The sequence below is a fragment of the Bufo bufo genome, chromosome 4, assembly GCF_905171765.1.
Source record: "Bufo bufo chromosome 4, aBufBuf1.1, whole genome shotgun sequence".
In the NCBI taxonomy this organism is placed as follows: domain Eukaryota; kingdom Metazoa; phylum Chordata; class Amphibia; order Anura; family Bufonidae; genus Bufo; species Bufo bufo.
Window position 1 is genome coordinate 557,024,004 of NC_053392.1, and position 16,454 is coordinate 557,040,457.

Sequence of the window (16,454 nt, forward strand, 5' to 3'; positions counted from 1 at the left end):
AGGAACATAAATTTAAAAAAATCATCAATTACATTGTCAGGTGACATTTTTCTAATTTTGCTGGATAGAAACACCTGCTCTGCATAGTTGACAGGGAATAAAATGTAAGAAATTCTTCATTAACCCTTTCATGACCAAAGGTCATTGATGCCCCAGTGTCCAGGTCAAAATTTACAAATCTGACATACGTCACTTTAAGTGGTAATAGCTTTGGAACGCCTTTACTTATCCACGCCATTCTGAGATTATTTTCTCGTGACACATTGTATTTCAGGACAGTCATAAATTTGAGTCAATATACAGTACAGACCAAAAGTTTGGACACACCTTCTCATTCAAAGAGTTTTCTTTATTTTCATGACTATGAAAATTGTAGATTCACACTGAAGGCATCAAAACTATGAATTAACACATGTGGAATTATATACATAACAAACAAGTGTGAAACAACTGAAAATATGTCATATTCTAGGTTCTTCAAAGTAGCCACCTTTTGCTTTGATTACTGCTTTGCACACTCTTGGCATTCTCTTGATGAGCTTCAAGAGGTAGTCCCCTGAAATGGTTTTCACTTCACAGGTGTGCCCTGTCAGGTTTAATAAGTGGGATTTCTTGCCTTATAAATGGGGTTGGGACCATCAGTGGCGTTGAGGAGAAGTCAGGTGGATACACAGCTGAAAGTCCTACTGAATAGACTGTTAGAATTTGTATTATGGCAAGAAAAAAGCAGCTAAGTAAAGAAAAACTAGTGGCCATCATTACTTTAAGAAATGAAGGTCAGTCAGTCAGCCGAAAAATTGGGAAAACTTTGAAAGTAAGGGCTATTTGACCACGAAGGAGAGTGATGGGGTGCAGCGCCAGATGACCTGGCCTCCACAGTCACCGGACCTGAACCCAATTGAGATGGTTTGGGGTGAGCTGGACTGCAGAGTGAAGGCAAAAGGGCCAACAAGTGCTAAGCATCTCTGGGAACTCCTTCAAGACTGTTGGAAAACAATTTCAGGGGACTACCTCTTGAAGCTCATCAAGAGAATGCCAAGAGTGTGCAAAGCAGTAATCAAAGCAAAAGGTGGCTACTTTGAAGAACCTAGAATATGACATATTTTCAGTTGTTTCACACTTGTTTGTTATGTATATAATTCCACATGTGTTAATTCATAGTTTTGATGCCTTCATAGTCATGAAAATAAAGAAAACTCTTTGAATGAGAAGGTGTGTCCAAACTTTTGGTCTGTACTGTATATCACCTTTATTTATGAAAAAATCCCAAATTTACCAAAAATAAATAAAAATTAGCAATTTTCTAAATTTCAATTTCTCTGCCTCTAAAACAGAAAGTGATACCTCATAAAATATTTATTACATAACATTCCTCATATGTCTACTTTATGTTGGCATCATTTTGGAAATGTTATTTTATTTTTTTAGGACGTTACAAGGCTTAGAAGTTTAGAAGCAATTCTTAAAATTTTTAAGAAAATTTCCAAAACCCACTTTTTAAGGACTAGTTCAGGTCTGAAGTCACTTTGTGGGGCCTATATAGTAGATACCCCCATAAATGACCCCATTGTAGAAACTAGACCCCTCAAGTTACTTAAAACCAATTTTAAAAACGTTATTAACCCTTTAGGTGTTCCACAAGAATTAAAGGAAAATGGAGAGGAAATTTCTAAATTTCACTTTTTTAGCAGATTTTCTGTTTTATTACATTTTTTTCTTTAACACATTAAGGGTTAACAGCCAAACAAAACTCAATATTTATTACTCTGATTCTGCGGTTTACGGAAACACCCAACATGTGGTCGTAAACTGATGTAAGGGCGCACGGCAGGGCGCAGAAGAAAAGGAACGCCGCATGGTTTTTGGAAGGCAGATTTTGCTGGATTGGTTTTCTGAACGCCATATGTTTTTTATTTTTCTACTGATCGTCTTGTGCAGGAGCTCATTTTTTGCAGAAAGAGTTGAGGTTTTTATTGGTACCATTTTTGGGTACATAAGATTTTTTGATCATTCATTATTACACTTTATGGGACAAGGTGGCCAAAAAATTGTCTGTTTTGGAACAGTTTATTTATTTATTTTTTTTTTTACAGTGTTCATCTGAGGGGTTAGGTCATGTGACAGTTTTATAGAGCAGATCGTTACGGACGTGGCAATACCTAATATGTATACTTTTTCTTATTTATTTAAGTTTTACACAATAATAGCATTTCTGAAACCAAAAAAATGATGTTTTAGTGTCTCCATAGTCTGAGAGCCATAGCTTTTTTATTTTTTGGGCGATTGTCTTAAATATGGGCTTTTTTTGCGGGATGAGGTAACGGTTTGATTGGTACTATTTTGGGGTAGATACGCCTTTTTTGATCGCTTGGTGTTGCACTTTTTGTGATGTAAGGTGACAAAAATGGCTTATTTTTTTACACCGTTTTTATTTTTTATGGTGTTTATTGGACGGGGTTGATGATGTGATATATTTATAGAGATGGTCGCTAGGAAAAGGAAATTTATTTTTTACATTTTTATTTATTTATTTTTAATTTTTATTATTTTCAATTTTTTTTTTATCAGTTCCCTCTTGGATCTTGAAGATCCAGTGGAGCTGATGGTTGTACTATACTTTGCAATGCTTTTGCATTGCAAAGTATAATACAATCAGATGCCTGTAGGTGGCAGCACCGGACGCCTATGCCATGGCAACCGGACGCCTTTGCAAAGCGTCCGGTTGCCATGGCAACAATCGGGCGCTGCGATCGCAGCAGCCCTGATGGTTGAGAGAGGGAGACCCTCCCTCTATTAACCCCATGGATGCCGCTACTGCGGCATCTATGCGGTTACAGCAGTGTCAGCATAGAGCTGACACACGCTGCTGATGGCGGCGGCTCAGGAATGGAGCCGCCGCCATCACACACAGAAGGGGGACCGCATCGGGGGCAGCATTTTACTTATTACAGATCGGGGCAGGAGGGGGCGGACCGCATCGGGGGCAGGGTAAGAAGAAGGACAAGAAGGGGGCACAGATCGGGGCAGGAGGGGGCGGACCGCATCGGGGGCAGGGTAAGAATAAGGACAAGAAGGAGGCACAGATCGGGGCAGGAGGGGGCGGACCGCATCGGGGGCAGGGTAAGAAGGACAAGAACAAGAAGGGGGCACAGATCGGGGGCTTCAGGACACATTACCGATTTCAGGCTGTGATCTGCAGAGCGCAGATCAGAGCCTGAAACCGGCATTTTAACACTGCCGCGATCCGATTGGTTAGTCTGCACAGACTAACCAATCGGATCGATTGCCGGCAAGGGGCCACTCTGATTGGCCCCTTGCTGGCATTACTAGACTGTATGCTGTCCGTGACAGCACCAGGGCAGGGGCAGAAGCTTTAATCCAAGCGCTTTGCAGCGCTTGGATTAAAGAGCTGGCTTGACGTCTATACACGTGATAGCTGCACAGGGTATGTGCAGCTATCACGTATATATACAGATTGCAGTCGTGAAGAGGTTAATTGATGCGCGACACATCCTTTCATTCAATGCTTAAACTTTAAAAAGTTGTCCCACTTTTACGCTTTAAAACTTTGTCCCATATTTCCGCTCTATAATTTTAAATTTAAAAAAATTAATCCTCCCTTGGATGTGGTTTCTCTTTCTCACGCTCCTTCTCCGCCCCGGAACCCTGATTCCCTGCCACCCATGATCACCATGGTAGGCGCATAAAAGAACATCGAAAGTTAATAGAGCAGATATCAAATTGGATCGTGAACATCACAGGGACGTGCGACATGGTGGGGCAGTATGTGTGCACATGCCTACACAAACTGACTGACAGGGGTCAGCCCCTGCAACTTCTGGGTCTCCAAATTGGGCACATGGCCTGAGCTTGCCCTTTACCCCTTGAAGGTGCTGGCGTGCCCTGCAGCCAGTGTATTGTCTGAACGTGTGTTTAGCACGACTGGAGGGTTATATTTCCCAATGTTTTGGGGTGTACCCTAATTTAATAAAAAAAAAAAAAATTTAAAACCAAAAAGCAGTGTAGGCTACCTCCTCTTTATTATTTTTTATTTTTACATATTTCATGTTATTTAAAGTCATTTCCCTATCCACATTTGTCTGCAGAACAATTGCCATGCTCTTAACCACATTTTGATGCCATTTGCAGCCCTCTAGCCCTTTCCATGAAATTTTTACAGCCATTTTAGTGCTCAAAGTTTGGGTCCCCATTGATTTCAATGGGGTTCGGGGGTCAAGTTCGGGTTAAGTTCGGGTCCCGAACTCAAACTTTTTTCTGAAGTTCGGCTGAACCCGTCGAACCCGAACATCCAGGTATCCGCTCAACTCTAGTTATTACGGCATCCAGTAATTTCCTGCAGTGGTCATGTGGCGCCCATCAACACAATGTTGATGCCGGAGCATCGCAGAGCTGCAGAGATGGCCAGGGAACAATGGAGCCTGGACCAAGTAACTGAACCCCACCACAGGTTGGCTGCTCTCTGATGTGTTTTTAAGCTTTGGATAAGCCCTTTAAGCATATAATTATTGGATATTGAGTCTTTTTTTATATTATACATTTTTCAGCTATAACATCACTTAAAGGAGTTGTCTCACTTCAGCAAATGACATTTATCATGTATAGAAAGTTACTACAAGGCACTTACTAATGTATTGTGATTGTCCATATTGCTTCCTTTGCTGGCTGGATTAATTTTTCCATCACATTATGCACTGCTCGTTTCCATGGTTATGGCCACCCTGTAATCAGGCAGTGGTGGTCATGCTTGCACAATATAGGAAAAAGTGCCAGCCTCTCTGGTGGTTGGGTCAGGGGGAATGTGCATAGTCCAACATTTTTTCCTATAGTGTGCAAGCATGGCCATCGCTGATGGATTGCAGGGTGGTCGTAACAATGGAAATGAGCATAGTGTAATGGGAAAATGTAAACGGGTGGCTCACCTCCAATCCAAATGGGATCAGGTGCTCACGTATAGGTTTACCCCAATAAACAAACGCAAAATAGATATATGTAGAAAACGGGCACTCAAGTCATAGGGAGTTGCATCAAAAGAGTTTATATAAACATATCACCATAACATTAAACATTTAAATATAACATTTAAAAACAAATCATTCCATAGTATTCGAATATTAAATCGATATTGATAATATAATCGACTCGTGAGAATGGATGATCGAACAATATCAAGTAAAATACCAAAAGAAAATCGATTTATTGAGAGCATCGACTGTTTGGGAAAACCACAAGGGATAAGAATGATAAAAAATGATAAAATATGAAAAAATATAAGATAAAAGTCCTCCAGGTGCTGTTCCCAGTAGTAGCGTTTGAGACCACTTATATTCTCTTTAGTAAAATGTATAACCACTCATGGCTTGATATAGTTACCATATATATACGGATACTTTGTATAAACAAGCAAGCGAACATATGAAACGAAAACAAGCAGTCTCTTTACCGTGTCTTCACCACTTCCTAGTGGTTTTTATTCAGCAAGACAGACCGCACGCTTTGTCAGCGATGATTTATTTTCCCAGTAGCTCGGTGTAGATGCAGGCTTCAGTGGCGTATTGTATTAAATCGAGACTCAAACAAAACTTTCGAGTGGTGATCCTGTATTTTTGAATGGCGATCACGTGTCTGGTGGTGTCCCACGTGGTTTCTGTACGTCACCTGTTTACGAATTACAGCGCGCTGTTTCTTTCCAGATTGTATCATCCGTAATTTCTGTAGTCGAATTGCCATACTCGTTTCGAGGTTACACACCTCTTCTTCAGTGGCTGTTGTGAATCTCTGTATGTGACAATCCATATTTTATATGGTTTTAAAGGGGTGTGGTTCGGACATCCATTGGTCAAAATTTAACTAGGAGTGGTTTTCAGCAGTTTTCAGCGTGCGGTCTGTCTTGCAGAATAAAAACCACTAGGAAGTGGTGAAGACACGGAAAAGAGACTGCTTGTTTTCTTTTCATATGTTCTCTTGCTTGTTTATACAAAGTATCCGTATATATATGGTAACTATATCAAGCCATGAGTGGTTATACATCTTAATAAAGAGAATATAAGTGGTCTCATACGCTACTACTGGGAACAGCACCTGGAAGACTTTTATCTTATATTTTTTCATTTTTTATCATTCTTATCCCTTGTGGTTTTCCCAAACAGTCGATGCTCTCAATAATCGATTTTTTGGAGTATTTTACTTGATATTGTTCGATCATCCATTCTCACGAGTCGATTATATTATCAATATCGATTTAATATTCGAATACTATGGAATGATTTGTTTTTAAATGTTATATTTTAATGTTATGGTGATATGTTTATATAAACTCTTTTGATGCAACTCCCTATGACTTGAGAGCCCGTTTTCTACATATATCTATTTTGCGTTTCTTTATTGGGGTAAACATATACGTGAGCACCTGATCCGATTTGGATTGGAGGTGAGCCGCCCGTTTACATTTTCCCAAAATAACTATACCCCTTTTCTGGCTGAGCTCCCCCAGCCCAAAATGGACATATGGAGCTGCATCAAAACGAAATGTTCGAAGGTAGATACTTTCGAATTTACAACTAGTAATGAGATAATTGAACAACAATCATCCACCAGATCGATGAGGTATACTTTTAGAGAATTAGAACATCTTTTACATAAGAGATTAAGACAAAAATGGGAAATAAAATCGTTGAACCAATATTTAGAAAACAACTTTATCCCAAAGGGATTGTTATTAAATAAAAGTCCGGCATTCGATCTGGTGAATGAACCATTCCAGAAAGAATGGAATGAGTTCTTGATAAAACAATCAATGGTTTTAATTCAGATGATTATCAAGAGGAGAATAGAAATCCTAGATGAAACTATGGAACAGATTAATGGATTAAAAATAGCCATAGATGCATATGCAAAAAATGAGGAATTTATGGATTGGCAATTAAGAATTTGTAAGAGTTTAGATAAATTGGAATCAGAAATAATCAAAAGAAAAACTAAAAAATGAAAAAATACCAAAAATCCTATCTTAAAAAACACTCAATTGAATGATATTCAAAAAAATCATAGTAATAGAGACAATACAACAGAAGATCTACTAATAGGAGTAAGGACTAATGGAAAAATAGATACACAGAAATACCCACAGGAAAATCAATATGAAATACCTATTAATAATAGATTTGACGTATTAAGTGACCCCCTTTTTTTAGACAGGACCCCCACTCACCACCAAGCACGAAATCGAACAACACACAAACCAACACGAGAGATGAGATCCCCAACACACAATTGCAACTTAAGACAAAGACACAAAAGAGAGACTCAGAGATACAACAGTCCACCACCCAATTTACACAAAAATAATTAGAGAAGAATTATTATCACCATCACAAACCACAACACGTATATCAACAATCAAAAAGATATGTAGAGGACGACACAGTAAATTATCCAAGAAGACACAAAGCACGACCATACTAGAGGATTCAATAGTTAATCTTAGTAAATATACACTGACAGATACACAAAAAACTTTATTGAATAAAGGATTAAAGTTCACACCGACAGCACGTCTTGATAAATTCAACACATATATATGTATCGAAAAATTCATTAGGAAGATCTGTCTAAAAAAGTACTATTTGAAAAACCCAATAGTAAAGGAGGATAACTACTTTCATTCTGAATACCGTATATGTCGGCGTATAAGACGACTGGGCGTATAAGACGACCCCCAACTTTTCCATTTAAAATATTGGGTTTGGGCTATACTCGCCGTATAAGACTACCCCTGAATGCCCAGCCCTCCCTGTTTTCAAGGCGATCTTCTCCAGTCCAGGGAACTGACTGGGATCTGTGGCCATCCACAGATCTCCCTACCCATAACAGTGTCATCCACAGATCACCCCCATGACAGTGCCATCCACAGATCTCCCTCCCCATAACAGTGCCATCCACAGATCCCCCCATGACAGTGCCATCCACAGATCCCCCTCCCCATAACAGTGTCATCCACAGATCCCCCCATGACAGTGCCATCCACAGATCCCCCTCCCCATAACAGTGCCATCCACAGACCCCCCTCCAAATAGTGCCATCCACAGATCCCCCCTAAACACTGCCATCCACAGATCTCCCTCCCCATGACAGTGCCATCCACAGATCCCCCTCCCCGACGCCCAGAGGAGTATACATTTATTAACTGTAATCTGTAAACTTTAACTTTAAATGAGCGCTCATGTCTTTACTATTGTACCTTACTCTCAGCTCTGGTAATAGGCAGTGCGGGCGGCGCTCACTCACTGACGTCACGCACCTGCGCCGCCTAGTGGAAGGAGCAGGCACGTAACGTCAGACGTCAGTGAGTGAGCGCCGCCCGCACTGCCTGTTAGCGGAGCTGAGAGTAAGGTACCCTAGTAAAGACATGAGCGCTCATTTAAAGTTAAAGTTACAGATTACAGTTAATAAATGTAGTGAGCGGTGGGGCCCTGTATATTCTAACACCCAGGCAAGCGTCCCCGTCACCATGGGAATGCCTGGGGGTTAGAATATACCATCGGATCTGAGTATACCCGGCGTATAAGACGACCCCCAACTTTTGAAAATAATTTTTAGTGTTAGAAAGTCGTCTTATACGCCGGCATATACGGTATATGCATACTGATCTAAAACCCAAATCAAAAAAATATCCACATCAAGAAATTAGTGGTGAAATGGCAGCCTTTAGAAAGGCAGTAGAATCGGATCTTAGGAAGTTAAATGACAAAATAATGAGAAATAACCTATCTGGAGCAGAAAATAGAGCAATAAAACAACTACAGGATAGTGAACAAATAGTAATAAGACCTGCTGATAAAGGGGGTGCAATTGTGATACAGGATGTAGATAAATACAATCTTGAATGTATCAGACAATTGTCAGACAACAGTACATATAGATCCCTCAAGAAGAACCCTACAGAGGACTTTATGACAGAGCTTTTGAATGTCTGCCAGGGGGGTTTAGACAATGGGATTTTAACTCAACAAGAATATTCATATATTATAAACACTCAACAAAGAATCCCTGTCTTTTATTGCCTACCGAAGATCCATGAGGATAATTTGAACCTGCCTGGCAGACCGATAATCTCTGGAATAGGGTAATCTCAGACAATCTGTCGCAATATGTGGACAAGATATTACAACCCTTCGTGGTAAAATCCTTTTCTTATATTAAGGACACCACGGATATTATAACCAGTCTGGAATAATTAAACTGTGAAGACAGCTGGATATTTGGAACACTAGATGTTAGTTCACTCTATACTGTGATAGATCATGTGCAGGGGATTAATGCAGTCCGGAACAAGTTAAGTATGGATAAAACAATGAGAGAAGAACAGATCCAGTTTGTGGTAGACAGTATTGATTATATAATAGGAATTAAAAATTCACCTCTAATCATAGTAAAGAGACAATCAACTTTTTGGATATAACCGCACAAAAACAAGGCTCGAAATTAACATGCAAAACCTATTAAAAAGTCACCTGGAAAAACAGCTATATACTGTTTTCCAGTTGTCATCTGCCTAATTGGCTGACGAATATACCAACCAGCCAATTTAGACGTTTAAAAATAAATTGTACGAACCAAGAACAATTCGCGATTGAGGCTGACAAATTAAAAGAACACTTCCTTGCCAAACAATATCCATCAGAGATAATAGATAGGTCATTACAGAAGGTGGAGATAATGGACAGAGGCGCATTCTTTTTACCTAAAATAAATAAAATAAATAATATCGAGTGCGATGAACCACAGCGTCTAATATTTCCATTTAACAGTCAATATAGAAAAATAGAAAGGACAATCAAAAGATATTGGCACCACCTCCTCGTTGATAAGACAATAGGACCCCTCCTGAGCCTGACTCCTAAAATCACATATACTAAGGCACCCAACTTGGGTCTTAAGGTTGCACCCACATGCACAAAACTGAAAACACAACGAAATAGTCATTGGTTGGATGTAAAGGGATTTTATAGATGTGGTGTCTGCAAGAATTGCAGGACCACAACATTTCCAAAAAAAACAGTTAGGATTCAATCTACCACCAAGTTATTCCACATTGATATCAAAGAGCATTTATCTTGCAACTCTACAGACGTCATCTATTTGATTCAATGTGGATGTTCTAAACAATATATAGGGCAAACTAAATGTAGTTTGAAGAAAAGAGTGTCTGAACACATTAATAATATCAGGAAAAGTTATAAACAACATTGCCTCTCCCGACACTTTAAAGATAAACATAATCAAGATCCATCAGGCCTGATCTTCACAGCTATCGAAAGGGTGAAAAAACCATGGCGTGGGCGAGATTATATCTTCGCTATGTCCAGACTTGAGTCAAAAAGAATATACGAATTTGACTCTCTTATTCCGAAAGGTCTGAACGTGGAACTTGAAATTTTTGGTTTCCTGTGAGGACGGGCCTGGTTCCCCCCTCCCGACGCAGCATGGAGTGTCTGGCTGTCTATCAGCACCTCCATGCTCCCTCGGGGGAGGGGTCCCAGGCCCTATTCTACATAGTTATTCTGCACAGAGATCACCCTTGTTTGGAAATACATTCCGTATCTCGTAAAAGTACAAAATTCTAAAAGGTCTTGGGGAATATTTGTATTATCTGGTAGAAGTCTCGAGGGTTTTTCCGGGGAAATATTTTGGGAAAACCTGGAGAACTTTCGAGAGGATGTTTGAGAAAGGACTTTTTTGAAAGAGTTTTTTTCGAGAGAGATTTCTCGAGTTAATTCTATATATCGATTATTATCAATATCGATTTAATATTCGAATACTATGGAATGATTTATTTTTAAATGTTATATTTAAATGTTTAATGTTATGGTGATATGTTTATATAAACTCTTTTGATGCAACTCCCTATGACTTGAGTGCCCGTTTTCTACATAGAGCATAGTATAATGCCACAAAAAATTGAGTCTAGCCAGCACAGGAAGCAATATAGACAATCACAATACATTAGTAAGAACCTTGTATTAACTTTCTCTACATGATAAATGCCATTCGTTGAAGTGACACAACCCCTTTAATCATGTTACTCAAAAATGAATTGAAATGTGTAAAAGAAAGCCTCTGAATCATTCTGTATTTGGCTCAGATATACTGTACATTTCTGTTGAACTTAGATCCCTGCGCATTGGCACTTTTAGTTCGTATTACAATTTAGCTGAGGTCTATCTTCTGAAATTCTAATTTGACTTTGTTAACCTCTTAGGTCACTCGTGAGAACACAGATAAGAAAGTTTATTACGTGCACACATAACAATTGCGGCTGTAAATGCGTTTCGCTCATCTTTATTCATGAAGCCCTTGAACTGATGGGAAAGGGTGATGGAACTATGTGCAGGCTGTCAACTCACATAGACAAGTTCTGCTTGGTACATCTTTCTCACCTTCGTAAAATAACATAAAACCAGCACTCTCGATGTTGTAATGTGCAGGCTTTAATAACGCTGCATTTGTATGCTAAGAGAAGATGGCCACTTCTATGCAGTTTGTATCTATCACTGTAAAAATGCATATAATGAAAGATGCTGAACCGGCACTATCCAAGACAGGCAATATCTCATTTTCGATGCTTGGAATTTTTTTTGAGAGTACTGTAACTGACTAGCTGATGAAATAAAAATGTGACAACGAACATAAGTCAGGGTTTAGAAGAGGTAAAAATCTAGAAATATGAATGATGCCTTAATCTAGGCTTCTCAATCTTTTTGTCCTGGGGTCCCACAAGCAAAAACATGGTGATGCCAGGGCCTCACCAGTCATCAAATAATAGGCTCTCAGTTTGAAAAGCACTGCCTTAAAGGAAGAAATAGGTACGAAATCCAGCTCTTGACAAACAGGTGGTTCTTTATTTGCAGTGCGGTAAAAACTTCCAGACAAACGCAAAAGTACGTCTACGCGTTTCGGACCCTTGTATTCTGGTCCTTACTCATGACATACAGTACAGACCAAAAGTTTGGACACACCTTCTCATTCAAAGATTTTTCTTTATTTTCATGACTATGAAGGCATCAAAACTATGAATTAACACATGTGGAATTATATACATAACAAACAAGTGTGAAACAACTGAAAATATGTAATATTCTAGGTTTTTCAAAGTAGCCACCTTTTGCTTTGATTACTGCTTTGCACACTCTTGGCATTCTCTTGATGAGCTTCAAGAGGTAGTCCCCTGAAATGGTCTTCCAACAGTCTTAAAGGAGTTCCCAGAGATGCTTAGCACTTGTTGGCCCTTTTGCCTTCACTCTGCGGTCCAGCTCACCCCAAACCATCTCGATTGGGCTCAGGTCCGGTGACTGTGGAGGCCAGGTCATCTGGCGCAGCACCCCATCACTCTCCTTCATGGTCAAATAGCCCTTACTTTCAAAGTTTTCCCAATTTTTCGGCTGACTGACTGACCTTCATTTCTTAAAGTAATGATGGCCACTCGTTTTTCTTTACTTAGCTGCTTTTTTCTTGCCATAATACAAATTCTAACAGTCTATTCAGTAGGACTATCAGCTGTGTATCCACCTGACTTCTCCTCAACGCCACTGATGGTCCCAACCCCATTTATAAGGCAAGAAATCCCACTTATTAAACCTGACAGGGCACACCTATGAAGTGAAAACCATTTCAGGGGACTACCTCTTGAAGCTCATCAAGAGAATGCCAAGAGTGTGCAAAGCAGTAATCAAAGCAAAAGGTGGCTACTTTGAAGAACCTAGAATATGACATATTTTCAGTTGTTTCACACTTGTTTGTTATGTATATAATTCCACATGTGTTAATTCATAGTTTTGATGCCTTCAGTGTGAATCTACAATTTTCATAGTCGTGAAAATAAAGAAAACTCTTTGAATGAGAAGGTGTGTCCAAACTTTTGGTCTGTACTGTATGTTGGTCAAGTTACACCTCTGGCTGGAGGAAAGGAGTAAGGTCAAGAATTTGGCATGGTGTGGGGGGGGGGGGAAATGCTGTTTCAATTTTTGCCTTAGGCAGCACAAATGCTGGCCACACATCACTGAGGGAAGGGGGCCCAAGCTGAACTCTTGCACCAGGGCCCATGAGCCTTTAGCTACACCCCTGATAGAGCAGAACAATGGAAATGACCAGCACAAATGTGAATGTGGCCTAACACATATGAAACAACGCAATAGGCATATTTTACAATAGACAACAGGTCTCTTTTCAGTCCTCGTCCATATTGAAATGTTTTTTTTTTTTTGGGGTACCGCAGAATTATTTTTCTAGGTGACTAGCTACCCCTACATAGGTGCTGTATAGAAGCACCATATGGTGATAATATAAACAAAGCGCCTACAGCTCCTTAGTATGGCGCCTTGGGATGCCACTTGCCTTTGATATGAGTACAACGCTTAATAGAGTCTTCTTATTCCTTTATACTCTCTGCTTTAATAAAATAGCTGTCACGAGGGCCAGCTCCCAATAACTGAATATGAATACAAACAGCCACTGGCGAATTTATATTCTTAATGTTAACAATTGTGAGTCAAAGGTGTGAAATTTAGCCCAAAAGAACGAAAGCTATTTGTAATCCCAATTTCTATTAACAGGCTGCAATGAACCTAGGATTAACCATTCGACTTTTGGTTAATACGAATCAGGTCACAAGCTGAAGAAATGTATTAATTCTATGCACACGTTCACTCACATATGCACTCATCGCAAAATGCTATCCAATGCAGAGATCTTGAATATACTGGTACTCAGGCTATGCTTTCCACATAATAATGCTTTGCATAAAGCGCAGATATTAATTGAATAGCTTCACAAGGATACAGAGTTTAAGCAAAGCCAATTGTTATATATATGCAGAGTATTTAATCTTCCCTTGTACAGTGATTACAGTACAGTGACGTATAGTAGATTTTTCATGCAGCCTTGTGAGCAATGGAAAGCACAAAACTCAGCGCACTATGTAAATGTCAGCCATATTCACATGTAATACATCATGTTTTTCCTACAGTATATAGAGCTGGGTATATTCTACTCTGACTTATTACAGGAAGACTTTATAGCTGTAAGCCAACATATGGTACATGGACTGAATTTCAATTGGATTTTGCCTTTCATACCAAGAGATTATATCTGTATACATAGGATGCACTGTAATACATTTACAATGCTGCACCCGGTGACAGCACCTTATGTTAGTACTGGTAGGATATTACATGGTATAATGTCACATTTATTTGCATTTTATCACAATATATTCCATCAGAATAATACCTGTACCCATCATAATTTCACTATGTTAATAGATTAAGTTGAAAAGATTTGAAAAGATTTATATAAGATTTATATCTAATGCAAGTTCAATATATTGACAATTAAGGCTACTTTTACACTAACGTTTTTGCTGGATCCGGCAGGGTTCAGCAAAAATGCTTCCATTACTGATAATACAACCATCGGCATCCGTTATGCGGTTTGCTCTCTGGTATGAGAACGCAACCAAATGGAATGGAATGCATTTTGGAGCATTCCGTTCTGTTCAGTTACGTTTTGTCCCCGTTGACTATGAATGGGGACAAAACGGAAGCGTTTTTTCTGATATTGAGCTCCTATGACGGATCTCAATACTGGAAAATATTAACGCTAGTGTGAAAGTAGCCCTATATGGACACATTTGTGCATACAGTATTTGAAATGATTTTCCCAAAATGAAAATTATTTAAAAAAATTCTGAAAGTACATAGTAACATAGTACATAAGGCCGAAAAAAGACATTTGTCCATCCAGTTCGGCCTGTCATCCTAAAGGATCCAGAGGAAGGCAAAAAAAAAACTGTTTTTATAAAAAGTTCCTTCCCGACTCCAATCAGGCAATCAGAATAACTCCCTGGATCAACAACCCCTCTCTAGTAGCTATAGCCTGTAATACTATTACGCTCCAGAAATACATCCAGGCCCCTCTTGAATTCCTTTATTGTACTCACCATCACCACCTCCTCAGGCAGAGAGTTCCATAGTCTCACTGCTCTTACCGTAAAGAATCCTCTTCTATGTTTGTGTACAAACCTTCTTTCCTCCAGACGCAGAGGATGTCCCCTCGTCACAGTCCTGGGGATAAATAGATGATGGGAGAGATCTCTGTACTGACCCCTGATATATTTATACATAGTTATTAGATCTCCCCTCAGTCGTCTTTTTTCTAACGGGAATAACCCTAATTTTAATAATCTTTCAGGGTACTGTAGTTGCCCCATTCCAGTTATTACTTTAGTTGCCCTCCTCTGTACCCCCTCCAGCTCTGCTATGTCTGCCTTGTTTACAGGAGGCCAGAACTGTACACAGCAGGGGCGTACCTAGAGCATTTGGCACCCGGGGCGAACCCTTTGTTTGGCCCCCCCCCCCCCCCCCCCCTCCAAGAAAGTTAAGAAAACATGCACAAACTTTTTTCAATGTTTTCAATAATATTTATTACAAATTTGTAAGCTCTATACCCCCTTAATAAAACCCCTTAACCTCCCTTAATAAAGTAAAACCCTGCACCCTCCTTAATAAAATAAACCCCTGCACACCCCCTTAACGAAATAAACCCATTAACCCACCTTAATAAAATAAACCCCTGCACACCCCTTAACAAAATAAAACCCCTTAATAAAATAAACCTCTGCACACCCCCTTAACGAAATAAACCCATTAACCCCCCTTAATAAAACCCATTAACCACCCCTTAATAGACTCCTTAACCCTTCCTTAATAAAATAAAAACCTGCCCCCCCCTTAAAAAAATCACTTTCCATCTGCACCAAAAAGAAAAAAAATCCAAATCCCCATCAATAAAATGAACAAATCCTGCACCCCCCCTTAATTACACCCTCTCTTCTCCCCTTAATTACACCCCCTCCCTCCCCACCTTAATTACACCCCCCTTAATTACACACACCCCCCCTTAATTACACCCCCTCTCTTCTCCCCTTAATTACACCCCCTCCCTTAATTACACGTCACCTCCTCCCTTAATTACACCCCCTCCCTCCCCACCTTAATTACACCCCCTCCCTTAATTACATCCTCCCTTAATTACACCCCCTCCCTCCCCACCTTAATTACAAACCCCTCCCTTAATTACACACACACATCCCTTAATTACACCCCCCCTTAATTACAAACCCCCACTTAATTACACACACACACACCCCTTAATTACACAATTATTTACTCACATTTTGATGATGCCTCAGGCTCCGTCCGACCGCTGGTAATGGATCCTTCCGCTTCTTTAAAAGATCCGTGAAGGCGGCGCGGCGTCAGCGTCGTGACGTCATGTTGCGCGCCGCCGCAATAATCCTTCCACAGAACTTGAAGCCGGCGCCTGGCGGAGTCGCGTCGCGGTGCAGCAGTGGATGGAGGAGGGGTGACTCCGTCATGGCA